General features: G+C 39.0%; 1 protein-coding gene across 6 annotated transcripts in view; it reads right to left on the bottom strand.

Annotated features, from left to right (window-relative positions):
* The window catches only part of LOC105483525 (phosphoprotein membrane anchor with glycosphingolipid microdomains 1), a 145,554-nt gene that overhangs the window by 60,322 nt on the left and 63,368 nt on the right, over positions 1 to 21,864 (bottom strand). For 4 of the 6 annotated variants that reach the window (XM_071068061.1, XM_011744405.2, XM_071068060.1 and 1 more), the window contains one exon: positions 1,816 to 1,906. The gene's annotated coding sequence lies outside the window, so the exon portion shown is untranslated. Of the gene's footprint in view, positions 1 to 1,815; positions 1,907 to 3,096; positions 12,753 to 21,864 lie in introns of those variants that run through there. The other 2 variants (XM_071068063.1, XM_071068062.1) reach the window with 2 other exon arrangements.

Genomic DNA, 21,864 nt, shown 5'->3' with positions numbered 1-21,864 from the left:
TTGAGCCTTTGCTTTTACAGTTGTTGCCTTTAAAGTTCTGAACATTTGGGGCATGGCTCCCTCTAACGAGCAGTGCACCTCTCACCTCAATGCACATCTTTAAATGTGTCTTTTTTGTCTTGTCTGTGGCAGCATACACTTGCTTCTGTGAACCACCAGACTACGTACATAGGCTAATTTTCATTTGGACCAATGTGAATGCTGACGTACAAAGGGCAATATCAAAGCAGGTCTAGTGTGTTCATCAAGTATTTCTAAACTTCCCTGATTTTAATTCCTGTTACTACAGTACTTGGATAGGCACACTGCATCTTAAAGACTTTTTTCATGTAATGCAGGCATAATGCAATGTGAAGAAAATTATCACTGAGAGGAAAACTGTTTCCCCAAATTACAACTTACATCGACAGTAATGAGAAGCTATTAAAATAGATTTTTGCAAAATTTCTAAGCTGATCTGCTGCTTGGAGTTTTGAGATTTCCCACTGCTCTGCTATTTTCCCATTCTGTACGCACAGCACAGATTCCTGCCAAGCTTATTACAGTGAACAAACAATGTCCTCTCTGTCAGAACAGAGAATGAATAGTATCACAAAATTCTCCTCTAATGTACAGCCTACATTTCCCTCACCCCAGCCCCTTCAGAAGAGAATAACCAGGGTGAGGACCGAGGAGGAAAACAGGACTCTCCCCTGGCCAGTCGGAAACTGCCTTCCAGAACACTAAGGGCTAGGTAGTGTCAACCATATCATATTAACTTTTCAACAGAGAAAGTTGACAAGTTTATTTTCTTTTAAGGGGGATCATATGTTTTTGCATTTCTGTGTGTGTACGTACACAAATATCTTTATAAGGAAGGAGGTGTTTCATCAGATAAAATTTTAGGTGGCGTTTCATCAGATAAAATCAGACAGCTTTTAGCTACAGACTGAGCAGCGACAGGGGAACTTCATAGAAATGACACAGCAATTTGTGCTAAAATATTGGCAGCTAATTCATGAATGCCAAAGCTGACTATGAATTCGGCTGCTTCTGTTAAGCCTTTATTCCCACTAAGCTCATGATTCACAAAGAAACCGCCTAGAGTTACTCCTCTGAAACATACAGTATCATGCTGACAGATTCTTCTTTGGTTTCTCTCTCTCTCTCTCTCTCTCTCTCTCTCTTTCACACACACACACACCCACACACCCACACACACACCCACACCCCTCCCCACAAGAGGCAGTAAAGATATGATTTCCAAAACAAGAACTTCATGAAGCATTTCTCACAAACCAATGAAAGACTTACTAAAGGCTTACTTAGCAGGTATTTTCATAGAAGAACATGGAGTTCCTTAAAATCTTTCATACTTGTCTCAGCTGGTGTAAAATATTTTGATTTAGGCTTTCCCCTCTTGTGACATGAATGCAGCATATATTGTATTTTAACCTCTAAAGGAAACTACTCATTTTTTTGCTCATAAAGGATGAAATGTTATTTTCATAATCAAACCCCACTGGCTTTTGTGTTCATGAGTATCTGCAACACGAAGAAAAAAGGCCAGCCTCTTCTTTCCTCCTCATTTCCCACACATTTTCCATACAGCTCAGTGAGCTCCCAGATTCTGATGGCATTCTCCTGGTAACACATTTAGAAGAGGCTGCAGGATACCCCAACAGCACAGCTTTCTTCTCTGTCTCTCTTTCTCTCTCTCTCTCAGATATCACTCTAGGTCTGTATGAGACTAAACAATTAAACCTTTGTGTTGTGCCACTGCCATTCGAAAAGCCGAATGGTGTGTCCCTTCATTGGTACAATGGTAATATTTACCTTGGAGGAAATGTTTGTCCCGAAGAGTATTCCAAATTCTGGCAATGTATTCCCTTTGAAATGTGGTGAGAGTTCTCTCTTCTTTCTTGGCCTATAGCCAAAGAGAAGGAAAGTTAGAAAAAAAGGCAGATGGATAGACACTGTGAAAGATACGTGTTCAGTTCACTGCAAAAATGCTAGTGTACTTACGCCAAACACTGAGATTTATATTCTTATATTCCTTCCTGAACAAAGCAAACTGAAATGTAGAGGCACAACTATAGACATTAACAATTAAATTAAAAATTTCAATAAAGAAAAGTTCGTATCTCCCCATACCCCAAAAAATTTTAATAAAAAAACAGCCAAGTGTCTAATCAAATACAAATCAATTTACTGGCTCTTTCCAGATTTTCCCTAGTTATGCCAAGTAAATCTCTGTGTTACTACAGTGATACTAATTCAAGTAACTGTTTTCTGAATTTGAAATAAAACAAGTGATTTGTTTGGAAAGAGCATTTATACTTTTTGGTAAGGTAAGCTGTGATTCAGTTCTGAAAATTTCTTATTAGAAGGAGACTTTGGTACAGCGTGAACAGTGTGACCTGGACAACATGCAGATCTAGCCCCGAGTCGTCCCTTCACACATTCTGCTGTGGAAATGGGGAAGACGTTCAGAGAAGGAGAGGATACATGGGCGACTTCTCTTGCTCTCCCTCCTGATTCACCAGCTCCCCAGTCCTACCTGTTGTTCTGCTGTTTTTGGTGCCTAGCCCTTCCTCCAGCCCCCCTTCCTCTCTAGTTCTCTTCCCATCCTCAAATAAGTCTCTCCCATATTGAACACTTACTTTACATAAGACACCATGACAAGTGCAGTGTGAAAGGGAGAGGGGGAGAGGGACGGAATGAACGAATGAATGAACGAATGAACGGATGAAAGAACGGCTGTGTTTATACTCTAAGGAGAATATCCTGGCTGTTGACTAAGATTCAGAACCTCTCAATCATTTTAACCAACTGAGGCATAATTCCCGATTTCCAACCTAATGAACGGAGTGGAACATGAGCCTTCTAGATTTGCATCTACTGATGTTCTTTTGTTAGAACCACATATTATCATCTTAGACTGTGTGTTGCTTTCCCTGATAGTAGAGTCAGCAGAATATTTATATTATCTTGAGGTATATCTATTGTTTCCCTGACAGTTTGAAAGTGAGAAACTGCTGCCTTTTGTTTGCCACTGCATTTAGCTACATTATTATTTTCTTTTAATAAGTGTAAAAAGACCAGAACAAGACACACAATCATGGGCTGTCTTCTTCTAAGCCGACTCCAGGTCTTTCTGCTGTCAATCACATCAACTAGGAGACAGGGCTTCGCTGCGTGCAGGGCTTGATAGACAACTGAGTTCCCAAGCCATCGTTCCACTCTTTTATTAGACTTCAAGTCAAGTCTCCTTCTGAACCCCTGCCATGCAGATATATTTAGATGTGGATTCCAATCATAAGCCTCTCCACTTTTTGTCATCATGGTCAATCCAGGGAATTCTCCTGAACTGGTCAGAAATATGAGCAAGATTTAATTATCTAAATCAAATTGCTGCAGTTAAAAGGTAAACTTTAAAGAATTAACAATTTTTTTTAGAAAAGGTCAAATTCTATTAATGTGTATTAAAAATAATGTTTGGATGTGCTTTCTCTATTACCAGATATGAGCACAATCCTGATTTGAAAACTGGAGACAAGATTTGACAGTTAATTTAATAATATAAAAATGGTGCACAGTTTTGAATTTTCAGAATATACATTTTGTGACTTAAAAACATTCCAAGAAAACAAGGTCATCAAGACGCTGTGGTGCTGTCATAAGGAAAGACACATAAATCAATACTTTAGCATCCAGGAATAAACCCATAGATTTATATTGCTTCAATTATATGGCCAATTGAGTTTTTGGCAAGGGTGCCAAGTCTATTCAATGGGGAAAGGGCAGGCTTTTTCAACGAATGGTTCTGGAACAACTAGACAGCCATATATAAAAGAATAAAGTTGGACCCTTAACTCAGACTACAGAAAAAGTTAATGCAAAATGGATCAAATACCTAAATGTAAGAGTGTAAACTACTGTTAGAAAAGAACCAAAGGGCTAAATCTTCATGCGCTCAGATTTGGCAGAGGCACGTGACCCCAAAAGCACAAGCCAACTAGAGAAAAAACAGATAAACTGGACTTCCTTAAAATAAAAATATTTGTAATTTAAAGGACAATATTAAGATAATGAAAAGACAACCCAAAGAATAGGAGAAAATATATGCAAATCGTATGTGATAAGGGATTTTATATATAGAGAATATATAAATAACTCTTATAAGTCAATAACAAAAAGACAACCCAACCAAATATAGGCAAAGGACCTGAAGAGACTTTTCTCCAAAAAAGATACACAAATAATCAATAAACACATGAAAAGATGCTCAACATCAGTAGCCATCAATAAAGTGCAAATCAACCACAATGAGATACCACTTCATACCTTCCTAGTGATTTGCACTTGGCCATAATAAACATGTCTAAGCTAATAACAAGTGTTCAGAGGATGTAGAGATATCAGAACCCCCATGCCCTGCTGACGGGAATGTAAAATGACACAGCTGCTTTGAAACAGTCTGGTAGTTCCTCAGAATGTTAAACAGAGAGTTACCATGGGACCCAGCAATTCCACACCCAAGTATATAGCAAAAGAAATGAAACTACACATCCACACAAAAACTTGCACATAGATATTCACAGAAGCATTATTTGTAATACCAAAAGAAGTAGAAACAATGTCCCTCAACTGGTGGATGGGTATACACAAAATGTGGTATATCTATACAAAAAAAAAATTATTCAGCCATAAAATAGAATAAAATACTGGTACATGTTACAACATGGATGAACCTTGAAAACATGCTAAGTGAAATAAACCAGTCACAAAAAACATATTATATGATCCTGTTTATAAGAAATGTCCAAAATAGGCAAATATATAGAGATAGAAAGCAGATTTGTGTTCCTTAGGGCTGGGGGAGAAGGGGTGATGAAAATGTCCTAAAATTGATGGTTGTACTTTAAATGGATGATTTGTATGGTATGTGAATTGCATCTAAAGTAAGTTCTTATGAAAAATAATATTCCACTGATTTGGATGTTATAAGCATCAGTCATTTTTCGGATCAATCTTAAAAAAAAAAGGGAAAACCCCAAAATAATTTTAGCTGGAATCATGGGAGTTGTGACACTAAGCAGATAACCTAGCTGCACTGCAAACTGTCATGCCCTGACTGGGGCAACTTGAGTATAATTCTGATAGACCAACCACTCCTTTAGGTCTCCTTTCATGTTGCTGATTATTTCCAAGGGTGATAGAGATAATTAGGTTATCGGGGTACAGAGATAATAAGGTTGATCACTGCAAATGATTATTGACCCAATCAAACAGAAATCCCATACTTTCAATATAGATTTCTTTTTCCACTGAATGGAATTTTAGGACTTCTGATACTGATGATCTAGTCAAATGTGACCTCTCCCTGAAACCCACATAACCTGTCCATGGAATGCCACGCTCAGCAGTTTCTGTTACACCTGGGTCTCTGACAGTTTTCATGAGGACGGTTGGCGACTTCTTAATACTGATGATGACATTCACAAGAAGGCCCAAGCAAGTGAACTCCAGGAGTTCAGGATGTGTTTTTACCAAACTAACCTGAACTGTTGTTCTGGCTAAAGCCACTCAGCAGAACTGAAACAGAGCTCCATTCTGGGACACTGAAACCCTGAGGGATGAGATGGGCACCTGACAGATGGCCTGAGCTGAGCCCCTGCTGGCAGTGCTGAAGAGGGTCTAAGGAAAGGAGTGTTTTCTCAAGGTTATATCCTAACAGTCTCTTCTGGGGAAGGAGCAATGATGTTGAGAGTGTATCTCCCTGCTATCTGGGTAGACAAATACAGGGATTGAGGAGAACAGACTTCAGCAATCTACTCCAAATTCATGTCTGACTTTTAAAAACTGTACACGGACGCAAGATAACTACTCAGTATGAGACTAGAATCATGAAGCTCAATTATAGATTCTCAAATTTAAAAGAAACTTAAAGGTCATCCATAAATCAACCCCACTTGATACTTGAAGCCTTTCTACAATGTCCGTGACATCTCATCTATAACTGCAATGTCAAAAGGACTTGGTTAAACAGAACAGTTCAATGTCCTGAGCACGGAATGAATCACAGTGCTTGGAATATAGTAATTGCTCAATATTTATTCATTGATTGAGTGAATTCATTTAAAAAAAAATCAGAGTAGGCTCAAGGATGTTGCTATAATAAAACCTCTCTCACTCACAGTCCCTGAAGACAGAGAAGAGAGTAGGATTACAGGTTGCTCAAGATTGGCATACTACTGCAGCAATATTTCCCACATGCAAATATCATTCCAGTAAATACAATACTTTATCTATGTTGCAATGGAAATAAACCGATAAACAAAACTTAGACCTGCTAATCTACCTATGCTGAATTCCCTTCCACAACAAAGGGCTTCCTCCATCTCAAGGAATCTCTTTCTGTCTCTGGGAAGTGTTGCTAAATTTGAGTTAGGAGTAAGAAAGATTCTTCTGTGCTCCAGAGGCTTAGTGGCTTCAACCTCGTTTGAGTCTTGGTTTTAACATCTAGGGCCATGCAGAACAAGTCCAATAGTTCCCCAACATGGCAACCCTTCAAATACTGGAAGACACCTATTTAAAGAAGTCCCTCTTCCCCTGCTCTTGAGCCTCTCCTTCTCTACTCCAAAGAATATGGTTTCACGTACCACCTGCCATAACTCAAAAGAACACAAAGGCTGCCAGGAGAAGGGAGTGGATCCCTGGCCAGGTCTGCTCACAAGAGCAGAGGAGGCGAACAGCCTGCTGCAGCAACAAAGCCCAACCTGGGAGGGCAGGCCAGCAACCAAGCACAACATCCAAGGAACAAGGCAACATGGACCTGATTTAGGAAATAACCCTTATCTGGGTTTTGGTGGTGGGGGTGGGTAGGAATTTTTGGGGCCCAGCTATTGCAGCGAGGCAAAGCTATCAGTAAAGAGTAAATAGGTTGGTGAAGTCAGGAGGGTCGTCCATTACCATCCTGGAGGTCTAGCCACAGCAACAGAACCTAGCCACTGAGCAGTGACTCAGAGTAAGAGCCACAGTTCTCAAGAAGATCACCTGGCAAGACCAACACAGACTATGAAGCCAAAAGAAGATCTTCAGTTCCAAACACGGTTACACAGACACAGAAAGAGCTGAAACTTGGAAGGCCAAGGAGTAAGGATCATGGGAGCCTGAGAATCTTCTTGGGATACCACAGCCTACATCTGCATGGCAATAAAATCGCTGGAATGTGATGTAGTCATCCCAGTGTTCACTGGGGCAATGCCATCTCAACATGGGAGATTCAGCAAACACAGCCGGCACTGGGCAAGATACTACTGCAGGCGAGGCAGAGAGAGAGTATAATTAGTGATGTGGTCCAGTGGACTGCGGGGTAGGTTTAAACAGCTAAAGTGTTTTCTGCTTTAGTCAGAACAAATTCAGATTTGGAGAGGGCAACGATGGTGCATGTAAGAGGAACAAATAGTGAGGGAACAAAGAAGGCAGGAGGAGAGGTACTGGGGGCTGGCACTGTCGTTTTCTGGATGTTCTCTTCTAAAACATCAAGCTCAAAGGCAGTTCTCCAGATGAAGAAGCACTTCATCAGTGAAGAGTGGAACAGGACTCTTATTTCTGTCCACCCACATTCTTTAGAAGGCCAAAGATCACAGAAGCCTTTCTACCAACTACCCTGACATACATACACACACACACGTATACACACACACACATACATATACACATGTGTGTATATGTATTAACATATATATGCATGCATATATACACAATGTTATAAACACATATTAACACACATATATATATATTTTTATATTTGATTAAAATCTAAATTTCTGTGAAATATGATGCTGCTAAGCTTTATCTCTCCTTACTGTCCAGTTTAACTGGGGGAGCAGGGTGCTTATATTGATCCCTGTGACATTTCTGCTTCTTAGATTTGGGTCACCGTATTAAATGTCAAGATGTTCCTAATTCTGTTTCCATCAGTTTTTATATCTGTTACCTCTCCCAACTTTGGGGCATGCATTTATACAGTTTTACTCACGTGAGGCCTGATGTGGACTAAGACTGGATATGGTTAAAATACCAAAAACTTCTCTGCAGGAAGAGAGCAATTTATTTATTAATCAGTGCCCTCTAGATATAGCTACCAAATGAGTTATTAATCCAGCTAATTACACACATGCCTTATTTGTCCAAATACTAAATGTTAGCAATTTGACATACTTTTGGTAAAAACAAAAAAAAAATGTATCTATAAACTAATGCATGATATTTCTCATTAACCTGTCTGAATTCCCTGACAGGTTTAATACATTATTAACATAACAGAGATCAGCCTCAAAGTACAGATATTTCATTGACATTTCAATATTCAGTCCATAGTAATCATGCAAGAAAACTGTATTAAATATGTTCAATGACACAGCAATTAAAGAGGCAGCCAAAGACAATGCATATGGGCTATGATGATGCCCTGTGCAATATTGGAAAAACATAACTTATCCTAGGATTCTGCCTCCCTTATCCTAGGATTCTTGTTTTCATCAGCTGCTCTTCTCCCCTTGCTAAGCTCCCTCATCTTTCCTGGTTGCTTTTTCTTGCTGCTTCTCCCAGCTGTGCCTCTCGTTTTTTCCACTCCCCAGCTGCTTTGGCTCACACTTTCAGCCTTCCTGGTATTTACTGTGTTAACAGTTCTAGTCTTCATGCCATCTGATGTCTCCTATTTCATTTTTCACACACTTGAACAGCTGAAATCCCTGATGTATGCAAAGCAGAAGTCCATTAAAAGAGGGTTTTCTGGGTTTTATTTTTATTTTTTTTCATTGAGTACAGAAAAAAATGGAAGCAGCGAGAAGGGGTAGTTCACAGAGCTGCCAAAAGAGGCCACTGTGAAGATAAGATGAAGGCAAAATATAATAATCATCAGATTTCTTTAGGCATCAAAAAGATTATAAGTATGACACTGGAAAAATAGTTCCTTTTGCAAATCCTCTTCAGTGGTATGGTTTAATGAAAACTCTGTAATCCCCTTTCCAAGAGGAACATAATTTTCTTGAATTCTAGGAAGCTGATGATAAAAATCCTTAACGATGTATCCTTACACTATCTACAACATACAGGACTCAGGTAAGACAGATACAGTTATAATACCTACATTGGGTTTTTTAAAATGACATTTTATTAGCAAAAAATCTTCTATTTCTAAGTATGCTACCTGGAAAGAGGCTTAAAATGCCATGATTTAGTATAAGCCTTATCTGTATGCATCCATCCCAAGTGTGGCTTGGATATGAATTCCTTGCACTTTCAATATCAGCAGAGAAATAATGAAAATGACCAAAGTGTTCAACAGGAAAATAAATATTTCTTGTTGGCACAGAATAGAATAGTTTATAATGTGCAGCATGATGTATTTAAGAGAAGTTCTATAGCATGCTTCTCGGGCATCTGAATACAAAGCAAGATTAGATTCAGTACTTAAATGTTGCTTGAGTGAACAGAAAACATAATAAATTGACTCCTCTAATTATTAGTTTATAAATTGATAGCAAAATACAGATTTTAAAACATCTTCTTTTAGGCAATGTAAATAAGCACAAGATACTAGCCAGCATACCTACAGAGGATATTCATTCAGTCTTTTGTTCATTTTCTTTATTCACCTGTCATGTTACTTCCTTGCTTATGAATACAGTGACCAAAAAGTAAATATTATTCCAGTCCTTTCCACTCTGCACATTTAGGAACTTTCTTTTGGACTGGGACTTTAGCTGTCTAGAGCTTTGGCTTGTCTTGGCCTAATGCACATGCCCTATCCTGCCACTGTGCATCACGGGCAGCTAACTGGCTAGCCACCTGGAACACTGCGTTGCCTCGCACAGAGCCTCAGGTCTGCCTCAGGCCTTTCCTGATGAGAAACAGTTCTCTGACTTCTGAGTTATCTAATCTTGGGATCACTCAAGGGGTTATGGGGTTGGAGGGTTGCTTCCCCCAGCAGAAGTTGTGTGAATGGGTATGCATGTCGGTGGCGAGAGGCAGGCTAGAAAAACTTCCCTTTCCCCAGGTCTGAGCCACAAACATAACCCAGGCCACTTTTCCTTACCTTCACCTCCACCTCCATTGTGGTGGCTTAGCCATTTCACCTATGCTACCTATGCTTCTTCCCCTAATCAGCTGATTTGGTGTTAGAGCTGGTGCAAAAACAAACAAACAAACAAACAAACAAAACTCATCCAAAGATTCTTCTGCAATGCCATGTCTAGATGAGGCATATCAAAATGCTTGCTTAAATGTGGAATATTTACGATATAGCTACATATGTATAAGAAGACATTAACCAGTTATCATGTATGACTGTCCTTCAGTACATTATTATTTTTTAAGGCTCTTCCATTTATTTACTATCTAGAATATATTTCCTTCAAATTGATTGTTTATAGAACTAATTGTTATTATGTATACCCTATGTTTTACTTTATTGTTTTGATATCCAGACTAATGGCATTTTAAGTGACATGTGAAATTTGGACTTTACTACTGCAGACCTTTGGCTATCTAGTCAAAGAAGGAATATGGGCTCTTCTGATTGATCAAATAAGAGAGGAAGAGGAAAGAGAAGAAGGAAATAAGAGAGGAAAGGAGAAAGAAAAATCAGATGTGAAAGACTGTAAACTCCCTTGTACAAAGGCACAATGTCTATTACAGCTGGTAAAAATCATGACAACAAACACTCCCGAGGGTAACATGGCTGCATCCTTGCATGGAAAACTGAAGCAGCAGACAGCAGTTTCCACATTAATCTGCCAAAATGGGGAAAATTAGTGTCACCCACAAGACTAGAAAGAAGAAACAAAGAAACAAAAACACCCCTTGAATTTTAACCATGAGAGTGAGGAGCAAGAAAGACAGGAGCAGCCTCCTCCCTGTAAAATCACTTTTTTTTTTTGTCTGCCATCAACAGGTGTTGCCATGGTAACTATCCTGTAGTTAAGAAGTAGTAGAGGCAAAAAAAATCTATACAAAACCACAATAGAGGGACAAAATAAGAGAGATGTGTTATAGCAAAACTAACCTCAGACCTACCAGAATGAGCAGCCAGAGGTTTGACTGGCCATTTACCAGATCTTCACATTATTTGAAAGAGATGCTGGAAGGAGAGAAGATGTCAGCCCAGACTATGGTCTCGGGAGGAACCAACACCAGGGAAGTATTGTGGGGGCTGCTGTGGCTCTCCATTTGTCTTCAGTTCCACTTTATATCCCTATTCCCATTTGTACATTTTAGGTGTTTGATGACTTTGCGGAGGAAAGCTGCAATTGTGCTGTGTTATGTCTGGGAACTTCTAAAAAGTAAACATATCATTGAATGACTTCCTTGATTACACTTCTACCTCTTTTAGGTAGTACATTTAGTAATAATTTCTCTGTTTTCTCCCCTTCAGATGGAGAAGCTCAGGATTGCGTGCTACGAATTAGTGAAATAATTCATAGCTAATTCTTCTTATGAACAAATATCGCCAATATTTGTCAGCCAGGTACCAAGAAATACCTCAGAGCCTGGCGGGGATCAAAACCTCATTTCTTTGGCTCTTTCTCCATTGCTCACGGCTCATGATAATACCCATAGTTAGTATCATGAATGAGGAAATAACACTATTTCTGAAATTAAATTCTGCATTTTCACTTTGTAAGCTATTGTTGCTGGTCTCCCAAAGGGCACAATCTTAACCCCTTTGTCTACCAAACTTCTTGTTGTTCAAATGACCAATCTGCTTTATAAATAAATAACACAGATTAGTATACTTTGCTAACGTCTGTGATTCTTCAGGATTAAGGCAGCTGACAGAACAAGATTTGGGAAGATAAAGTCTGAAAGGTTTAGCTCGAGAGACAAATCCATGGGGTACCAACTATACGCTGCTGAGGCCGGGCAGGCATCGGTGTTATAGAAAACAGAGAGCCTATGCCTCAACAGCCAAGGCTCCCGCCCATTTCTGGGACTCAACGTCCCCTTCCATAAAGACAGGGAAGCATTACCTCATTCAAAGGGTCAGTGTGAGGCTCAAACGAGATAATGCTGTGAAAGCATTTGGTCACTAACTGCAAACCACTAGGCATATACAAGCTGATTTGGAAATACGGTTGTCACTTGTTTTTCAAGCTTTCTGCTATGTTAACATCACCTTTAACACACTTTTTTATGATAAGTAGGCCATGACAATTTTCACAAGATAATTTTGGCAGAAAATCTTTTTCCTCTTAATCATTTGGAGGTGCTCATCAGATTTGGACATCATTTTCTTCTATGAGTTCTCTTTCTTTAACTTTTTGTTCAGGCTAGTAGATTTGTATCACAGGGTGGGTAGGTGTATGTGTGTGTAAAAGAGAAAGAGCGGTGAGGAAGAGAAGGAGGAACAGGAGAGTCAGGCAGAGATGGGAAAACACAGAGAGGAACAAGTAAAGGTGTTAAAGAAGAGAAGGGGTAAAGACTTTTCCCTCCCATTTCAGAGATAAGTACCTATCCCTGAGGTGTTACTTTGTTTGCAATTTATGGATCACTAGGGATAGGTCATAGGTGGCTGTTTTGGTGGCTGTATACACTCTTTAGCAGAAGAGATTCTGGAAATGACATTAATTTCTGCAACTGGCTCTCATCTCATGGCACTGTTTCTCCATTCTTATGCTGATGGGCTCCACCAATCATAGTTGAAGATGCATAAATCCTCCTATTTCTCAAACTAACACTCCTAGACCCCTTTTACAATAAAATACATAAATACATACTTTGTCTTTTTTTTTTTTTTTTTTTTTTTGAGACGGAGTCTCGCTCTGTCGCCCAGGCTGGAGTGCAGTGGCGCGATCTCGGCTCACTGCAAGCTCCACCTCCTGGGTTTACGCCATTCTCCTGACTCAGCCTCCTGAGTAGCTGGGACTACAGGCGCCCGCCACCGCGCCCGGCTAATTTTTTGTATTTTTAGTAGAGACGGGGTTTCACCGTGGTCTCGATCTCCTGACCTTGTGATCCGCCCGCCTCGGCCTCCCAAAGTGCTGGGATTACAGGCGTGAGCCACCGCGCCCGGCCTACTTTGTCTTTTTTTAATTAATAGCTCCCTTTAAAATATTGCGCTTTTGCTTCTGAGTGTTTTGAATTCATGCTCCCCCTACCCCATCCCTTCCACCCCTCCTCTACTTTCCCATCTTTACCACCTGCTGTTCACCACATTCACCCACTGGTGAAGTCTCGAGTCTCATGGATTCTGTCTCCATAAATGTTACAGTAAATGTCCAGTTTTGGTATACTGCATGCTTACTGAAAAACTTCACAGAACACACAGGATATAGAGTATTATGTTTTAAAAAAGAATATTCCTTTTCACTATATTCCCTAATCCCACAGGTAAGCACTGTTAGAGTTCAGTACAATACTTTAAAAAGGTCTGGAAAGATAGAAAAATCAAAAGGTTCTTTCTTTCTTTGTTACATATATAGTACCCTATACTAGTCACTGTTCAACAGTTTCATTGTGTTCATTTACTGTGTGTTAGAGAATGTTCCATGTCAGTACATATAGGGTTATCTCATTCCTTTTAGTAACTATAGAACATTCAATGAATGGTGTGGTTATACAATAATTGGGCATTTTGTGCCAATGGATACTTAGATTATTTTTGGTTTTCCTCAATTACAAATGACATTACAATGATTAGTCCTGCATATATATTTCAGCACATGAGTGAGTAGAGATAGGATTCCTAGACATGGAGTTGCTGAGTCAAAGGGCATGCACACTTTCATTTTATTCTCCTGCTCCTTACTGACCTAAAACCACAGTTTTATTAATATATGGTATGTAACTGTAAAAGGGAATATAATCCTTTGTTCTTCTGGGTTTCGCCGTGAATCAATTCATTTCTTTTAGTACCTTCTGGGAATTCTTAAATATCCTTCTCCACTGGTGGTTTTTCCCCTGACTTTCTAGTCCTGCTGTGCATGTGCAGATTTCTTTTTCTTCTTCTTTTTAAACTTGAAGAATCTGGAGTGTGAAGGATAAAGTAAACAGCCCACAAGGCTTCTTACGCGGTCAAGGCCAAGAGGTTCCCAACTACTCGTGCCCTTTTTGCATTCATCCTCCACACAACTCTCCAAGTGACTTTCTGAAATGCAAATATTAACACTTGACTTCCCTGCAATAAGATCTGAATGCCTGGGGGCAGTAATGGGTTGAATTTTGTCCCCTAAAAAATGTTAGAGTCCTAACCCCCAGTACCTCAGAATGTGACTTCATTTGGAAACAGGGTCCTTACAAAGGTAATCAAGTTAAAATGAGGTCATTAGGGTAAGCCCTAACCCATTAGGATTGATGTCCTTACATAAAAGGTGGAAATTTGGATACAGAAACAGATGTGCCTAGAGGGAAGCAGATGTGAAGAGACACAGGGGAAATGCCATCTGAAGCCAGAGGCAAAGGCTGGAATTTTGCTGCCACAAGCCAAGGAATGCCTGACCTACCAGAAGCAGGAAGAGGCAAGGAAAGATACATCCCCTGCAGGCTTTGGAGGGAACATGGTCCTGCTGACATCTTGATTTTGGACTTTTGGCATCCAGAACTGGGAGAAAATACACTTCTACTGTTCTAAGCTACCCAATTTGCTGTATTTGTTACAGCAGTCACAAGAAACTAAAACAGTGGGTCAAGTCCAACTCCTTAGGGATCTCACATAGCCCCTTTCACACACTGATGCACAGCCTCAGAATCCTCCTCACAACCTCTCCTGCAACCACCCTACTGCCTTATCTGCTCACATCCAAAGGCTCTAGGATGCTTCCTATGTCGGTGCATTTGAACACACTGGTCTCTACCTAAATGTGCTTCTCCCATTCCCTAAGCATGACTACTGTTCCATTGCTTATCTGCAGCTCCACCTTCTCCATGAGCTGTTTCTGGCACCCCTCCCCACCAGTTTCCCTGGGCATAACTGGCTGTCCTTGTGAGTGACCCCTATGCGGCACCTGGAGTATTTTGATGTTATTTTGCACTCGCTTGTTTATACATACCTATCACCCACTTCTACGCTGCTTCTTGAAAGTAGAGCCCTTCAATGTCTCCTAGCAAAGTCACCGCACACAGAATGTCCAAAGTGGGATTTCGCTAGGTGAGCCATACACCAGTGCCATAAAAATATAACAACTGTAAGAAATGTATCATAATTTTTTATTTTGTTAAACATGCCTCATGCAACAAGGTAGAGTATGTCAGGCTGACTGCAAATGACTGATGCTGATAATGGCTGAAGAGTAGTTTCCTGGGCACTGAATTTGTGGCTATTTTCAGATTATTATTTTTGATGACATTCATTCTTCTGATCAATATCATTTAGAAACTAGATTTTGACATCAGATACTGTGAACTCTAACAGCTCCAATCATTAAATATATGTGTCTGGATAAAACCGCACTATGGTGCTTAGTCTCTGATGTCCACTGACTATCTCCTTCATTTAAGAGCAGCTCACTAGAGACAGAAAGTACATCAGTAGTTGCCTAGAGCTAGAAGGAGTGTGAGATGGGGAAACTGGAGGTGGGGTGACAGCCTAGGGGTGAGGGGTTTCCTTCTGGGGTTATGAGAATGTTCTAAAATTGATTGTAGTGATGGTTCCACAGCTGAATATACTGAAAGTCACTAAACTGTACACTTTAAATAGGTGAATTGTACAGTATGTGAAAGATACTATATCTCAATAAGTTGTTTCTTTAAAAAAGAGTGGTTCATTCAACCCATCCCAAACTACAAGGATTTCTGTTAAAACAAGCCAATTCTTTCACAGACAAAATAAAATAGACCTTCTGCATTAATAAAAAAGAAAAATACTGCAGCCTGTAATGTTTATAGCATCCAAAAGAAAACTTGACAGATAAGGATATCTCACATCAGACCCATTTACTCTGAACCATCCCATTGCTTTAGCACTGGCCATGTAACAGCATAACTCGACCTCACAACTTTCCTTCTGTCTTACATTATCCTGATTCTCTCCTCTTTTTCTCTGTGTCATTAGGGATACTCTTATGTCAGTAAATATTAGAGCTGGGAAGGAATTAAGACATTCATTTGGTTCCAAAGCCCTCATTTTACAGATGATACAATGACAGCCAAGAAGAGAATCCTAAAAACCTACCAAACTTTTCGTCTTGGAGAGGGTATCGGTTACAGAGTGAATCCAATGACCTCTGTGCAAGGCAGTAATATTTGTCAGTGTGTCGGGCAAAAGAACGTATCTCTAATGCTTTGCAAACTGTTTCGTAAGCCTTCCAAATAAATGAAGTATTGGATGACTAAAAGCACACATCCTGGTGCTTATGCATAAACTGTTTTACGGATCAGTTTCAGTTTTTACCACCTATCTTGTGACTGCTTGTCCCATCTCCCCAGTGAAATTTCAAACTCCTCCATGATAGGAAAGGCAGCTGATGTGTCCTTTCCCCCTTCTCTTATCACCGTTCGATACCCAAAGCATTCAGCAAAGAGTTAACATTCGCTTTATGGGTACAAGATAGACCTATAGCAGAGTTCCATATCAAAATGTTTTTTCTTTTTAGTAACATTGTTTTTGGGCAAACATAATTTAATGCATGGAATAACAAAATCTATGTAGTAATCCCATAATTGATTGCAACCACTCCTGGAAGCCCCGTTTCTAAGGTCTTTTTTTTTTTTTTAATTTCCAATTTTTATTTTAAGTTCAGGGGTACATGTGCGGGATATGCAGGTTTATTACACAGGTAAACGTGTGCCATGGTGGTTTGCTACACAGATCATACCATCACCTAGGTATTAAGCCCAGCATCCATTAGTTATTCTTCCTGATGCTTTCCCTTCTCCCACCCCCCAACCCTCTGGCAGGTCCCAGTATATGCTGTTCCCACCATGTGTCCATGTGTTCTCATTATTCAGCTCCCACTTATTAATGAGAACACTTGGTATTTGGTTTTTTCTTCCTGTATTAGTTTCCTGAGGGTAACGGTTTCCTGCTCCATCCCTGTCCCTGCAAAAGACATGTTCTCGTTCCTTTCTGTGGCTGCACAGTATTCTATGTTGCATATGTGCCACATTTTCTTTACCCAGTCTCTCACTGATGGGCATTTAGGTTGATTCCATATCTTTGCTATTGTGAATAGTGCCACAATGAAGATACGTGTGCATGTATTTTTATAATAGAACAACTTACATTTCTTTGGGTATATACGCAGTAATGGGGTTGCTGGGTCAAATGGTATTTCTGCCTCTAGGTCTTTGAGGAATCACCACACTGTGTTCTACAATGGTTGAACTAATTTACCATCCCACCAACAGTGGAAAAGCATTCCTTTTTCTCTATAACTTTTCCAGCATCTGTTTCTTGACTTTTTAATAACAGCAATTCTGTGATGTGAGATGGTATCTCATTGTGGTTTTGATTTGCATTTCTCTAATGATCAGTGATTTTGAGTTTTTTTTCATATGTTTGTTGACTGCATGAATGCCTTCTTTTGAGAAAAGTCTTTATTTTGGTGGAATGTATATAATAATCACTTAAACAGAAACAGAAGCCTTTAAAATCAAAAGGCTCTTGTCTCATGCGTCTGGGCATGACACGGTAAGCAGGATTCCACAGGGTCCACTCAGATGGACACACACTACAAACTTCAACTTTAAAAACTATCTCAGAGCTAAATGTCTTTTAGAGGTAGCTTCTAATGTAACCACAAACAAATTTTTCCTGTGGTAAAGGAAATAGCTTCTCTCTGCAACATGTCCTTACATAGGTCATATACTCAGGAAATTATAGGCTCTTTGCTATCGAAATCTGATGATTAGTCATGGAGTTCAACATATAATTGGAGACCCATACTTAAATGTAATTAGCCAAGATAAACTATAGAGAGAATCATGCAAATATATGAAAGCCATTGTTAGAGTTCAGTGTTCTAGGATACAATAAAGAAAAAAGTAAACCATTCCTACACATGTTCACAAATAAGTACTCAAATGCACCACTTCGGAAAGCTCCCTGGGTAAGGAACTCCCTAGTTCCTATGGTTAGAACTTTCCAGCCCACTGTAACCTGATTCACCAGCCTTGACTTCTTTCCAATACAAACTCACCGTCCCCTCTTGCGCCTTTGCTGATACCATTCATGCCTGGAATGCTCTTCCCCCTTCTCCCCTGACCACTTAGTTCTAAGTCCTGACTGTCCTTTTTAGCAAGGCTTGTTCTTTTCTTTCTGCCCTTAGATTCTGCCCAGTTCACTTGACATCAAATATTATATTACCTGTCTTATACTGTGGGAGAATTCTTTTTTCCCTACACATTTCAAGCACATAACACCTCTCTTTCCATCTCTTCATTTACTCCACCCAAAGGGAGGTTGAGTGACATACATGCCTAATGGGCAATTTTGAGGAAGCATCTCCTGGACTCAGCTCTTGCCTTCTCTCTGTAGGGAACAGGGCTACCATCCAGGAATATGAATTCTCCTCTGATCCTCCAGCAAATAATTTGAGTTGATTCTTTGGGCCCAGAGAGGCCTGCCCCAGCCACTGTGACCTGTGCTTAATTCCTGGGTTCCATATTAGGAGAACAAATAAACCATGACCTGCAGCCTGGTCTTTACAGATAATAAGGGTGATGTTTGAGCCTTATGTGACAATGATTTTATCTTATCTCTTAGTTTTTCTCAGAACTTGGGAAATTCAGGGTGGTTGTCATTATGATGATTTACATCAATGACGCCAGCATCATTCATATATATAAACGTACATACATTTATTAGATGATCTTAAAAGCTGACGTGAAATTGTGTCTCATCTCCCTGCCTGGACAGTTTTGGGTCATGTTTCATAAGTCTTTGCAGCCCAGTGTTTCATTGCAATATATAATATACAGTACAAACAAATTCAAATGGGTTCAATCATTAATATATCATCAATTAAGGACATAAAGAGAAAATAAAACAAAATTTAGGACTATAATGCTTGTGATTCTAGCTAATGATTATGACTTTATTAATGCATTTTTGGTGTCATTTAGAAGTGCTAGCATACAATCATTACAGGCAGAGTGAATATAAAATGAATATATGCTCTATACTGTGATCCTGCAAAGCAAACCTAATTGCACATTGAGCAAGAAGAAAGAATAAAAGATAAGGCATATACCGATTGATTTTCTTCATCAAAACCCACAAAACCTCGCTTCAACAAAGCCTGTCATTAGCTTCACAACATATCTAAAAGTGAATTTTATGTGATATATGTCCTAATCTAATTTCCAAAGAAGTGACAGCAATAAGCCAGCTTCTCATTTACTTACATCTGAAACCTTTATACTACGTGCTACATTATCTTTTGCCGACTCCTAATCACATGTACACAAAAAGCTATTAATGTACAATGCTGCAGAGAAGTAATGATTTATTTGTCTATGTATGTTTTTCAATGTCCACCTATGAAAATGCAAAAGTAAACTAGGTACATAAAGGAATTACAATTATGCCTAAATAAATATAGGGTTTAAAAAATGCTAAGTCAAATAATTTATGATAAATTGCTAATATGTCCTCAATTTTACTGTGAGTGCATTAGCTTATTTTAAATATGCATTTGTTGAATGCTAACTGGATGCTAATATTAACAAACACTGGGCACTAACAAGCAGCACATAGCAAAATAATAATGCCAGAAAGGATTCCTTATATCACCATTTTCCAGTTTTCTAAAATGTGCCACACATTTTCCCTTTAATTCTCACAGTCTTCCATTAAAACGACAGGAAACATCGCCATGCCTATTTTACAAATGGGTAAAATGAGACTGAGAGGTTCAGTGATATTACTGAGGACTAACAGGGCTGGTACTCTAGTCTAGACTGCTGACTCCCAGTAGTTAATCATTCATTTGGAGATTCAATAAATATTTACTGAGTACCTACCATACAACAAACCCCACGGTGGGACTGGGGATGGAGAAGGTCCCGCCCTGCTCTCCTAGTCTCTCCCTCAGTCTGCCCCATTTGACACAGGATGGCAAGTTTAATGTACTATTTTCATTTTATATATGGATAAAAACAAAAATTAACTTGTAAATATTTTTCCTATGAAAACAAAACTAGGGAAAACTGCCTTAAAGTTAATACAACATAATCATTACTTTATAACTTAAACATGTTTCATTGCTATTCCTCAATGCTCAAAACAGAATGATAGTGTTTCAATTAAAATTGAGACTGGAAATTAAAAATATCCTTTGGCATTTTGCAATGAGGCATTTAATCCTCTTATCAAATGAATGAGAATTTAATCACATAAATTAGTCTACCTCATTCATATACCCAAATGCCAGAATTTATCTAATAAAGCAAACTTCGATTTAAACATTCACAAGAAGAGTGGTAAGAATGTGGCTGGAGAAGACCCTCTTTGAAATTCAGTTTTGAGTTTTATGCTTCTAAAATCACAGGGATCTGAGGCTCCAGCACCATGCTGCAGTTCTCAAGTCACAATTTTAGTATGAAGTTACCCCTTCATAAGTGTAGCTGTCATAAAATGCCATGACAAGATGTGGGAGAGAGACCAAAGCTTAGTCCTGAAATGAAAAAATAAATGGTACTCACAGTCCTTTCCATCTATATTTGCCTATAAGTTAATTCATGTGTGGTAAATACATTTGGATTTAAGGCATTTGGATTCCTTCCAGATAGGAAAACAGACAGACAAGCAAACACAGTAAGGCAATGTAGAGAAACCCACTGAGGCAATGAAAGGAGAAAAGTAGGTGCTTGAGTCCATCAGCTGGTGAGTCAACTCCACAGTCACATCCCCACATTCCTGCTGCATGAGCTGGCAGAAGCCAGTAGAAGATGTGCTCATTCCAAAAGAAACACAAACTCACTGCCTTCCACCTCCCAGAAACATCAGCCTTATATAATTGAACAAGTAGAGAAGGTGGCCAAAGTGAATTTGAGTTGCCCATCTTCTTCTACCACTCTCTTTCTCTATAGGATTGTGACTTTACATTTGTCTTACATTTTACTTTTCTTGAGATAAAGCTTATACATATATATGCCTCTTAATGAATGCAGCATTATTTCTTATGCTGTCTTTCTTACAGATGGATGGGTTTTTCTCCATCCATCTGTAAGCTGTCTCCGATACTGAGTGCTGGGCTGGATGACGTGATGCCAGCTCTATCACATGCCCAAGTTAAGCCTGAAGGCTCTGCTCTTATGTAAAATGAGCACTACTGGATTAGTGTCCCTATTAGATGTGATAAGAGGAAATAGAAAAATGAGAACAGAAAAGTCCTAATTTACATGAATCACAGCCAGGTGCTCTTTAAAAACGACTTAAGATTTTTGAAACCATCAGCCCCAAACTGTCACATAAATTTCTATAGATTGGCACATCTACTTAGGTATTTCTCTGTTTGTGTTCGATTAATTAGAAATCTAAATCTTCTGTTCATCTTCCCACCTTTTTTTGGCTTATTGCACATACATAAGATTTTGGCAACCCAGGAAAAGAAAAACATCAGAAGAGACCTAATTTATAAATGGATCTTATTCCAAAAATTCATCTTTAAGTCATTAGGAACACTGAACATCCTTTCTCATTAGAATGATGAGAAAAGGAGGGTTTTTACGTTCTTAAGACAAACAGGTCATAACAATTTTTGTAAAGTTAAACAACTTTATAGAAAACAGAGAAACCAATGAACATTAAACTCTATTGTACTCTGATATTTCCTTTGATTTTTAATTTTATGTAAATATTTAGCAAGTTGCCGTCAGCAAATATAGTGTTATGTACCATTTTCAGTTACATACAAAATGCATTTCTATGTTTCA

This window comes from Macaca nemestrina, chromosome 8 (assembly GCF_043159975.1).
Source record: "Macaca nemestrina isolate mMacNem1 chromosome 8, mMacNem.hap1, whole genome shotgun sequence".
In the NCBI taxonomy this organism is placed as follows: Eukaryota; Metazoa; Chordata; class Mammalia; order Primates; family Cercopithecidae; genus Macaca; species Macaca nemestrina.
Note: the sequence above shows the minus strand (reverse complement) of the source record. Positions and strands in the feature narration are given on the sequence as shown.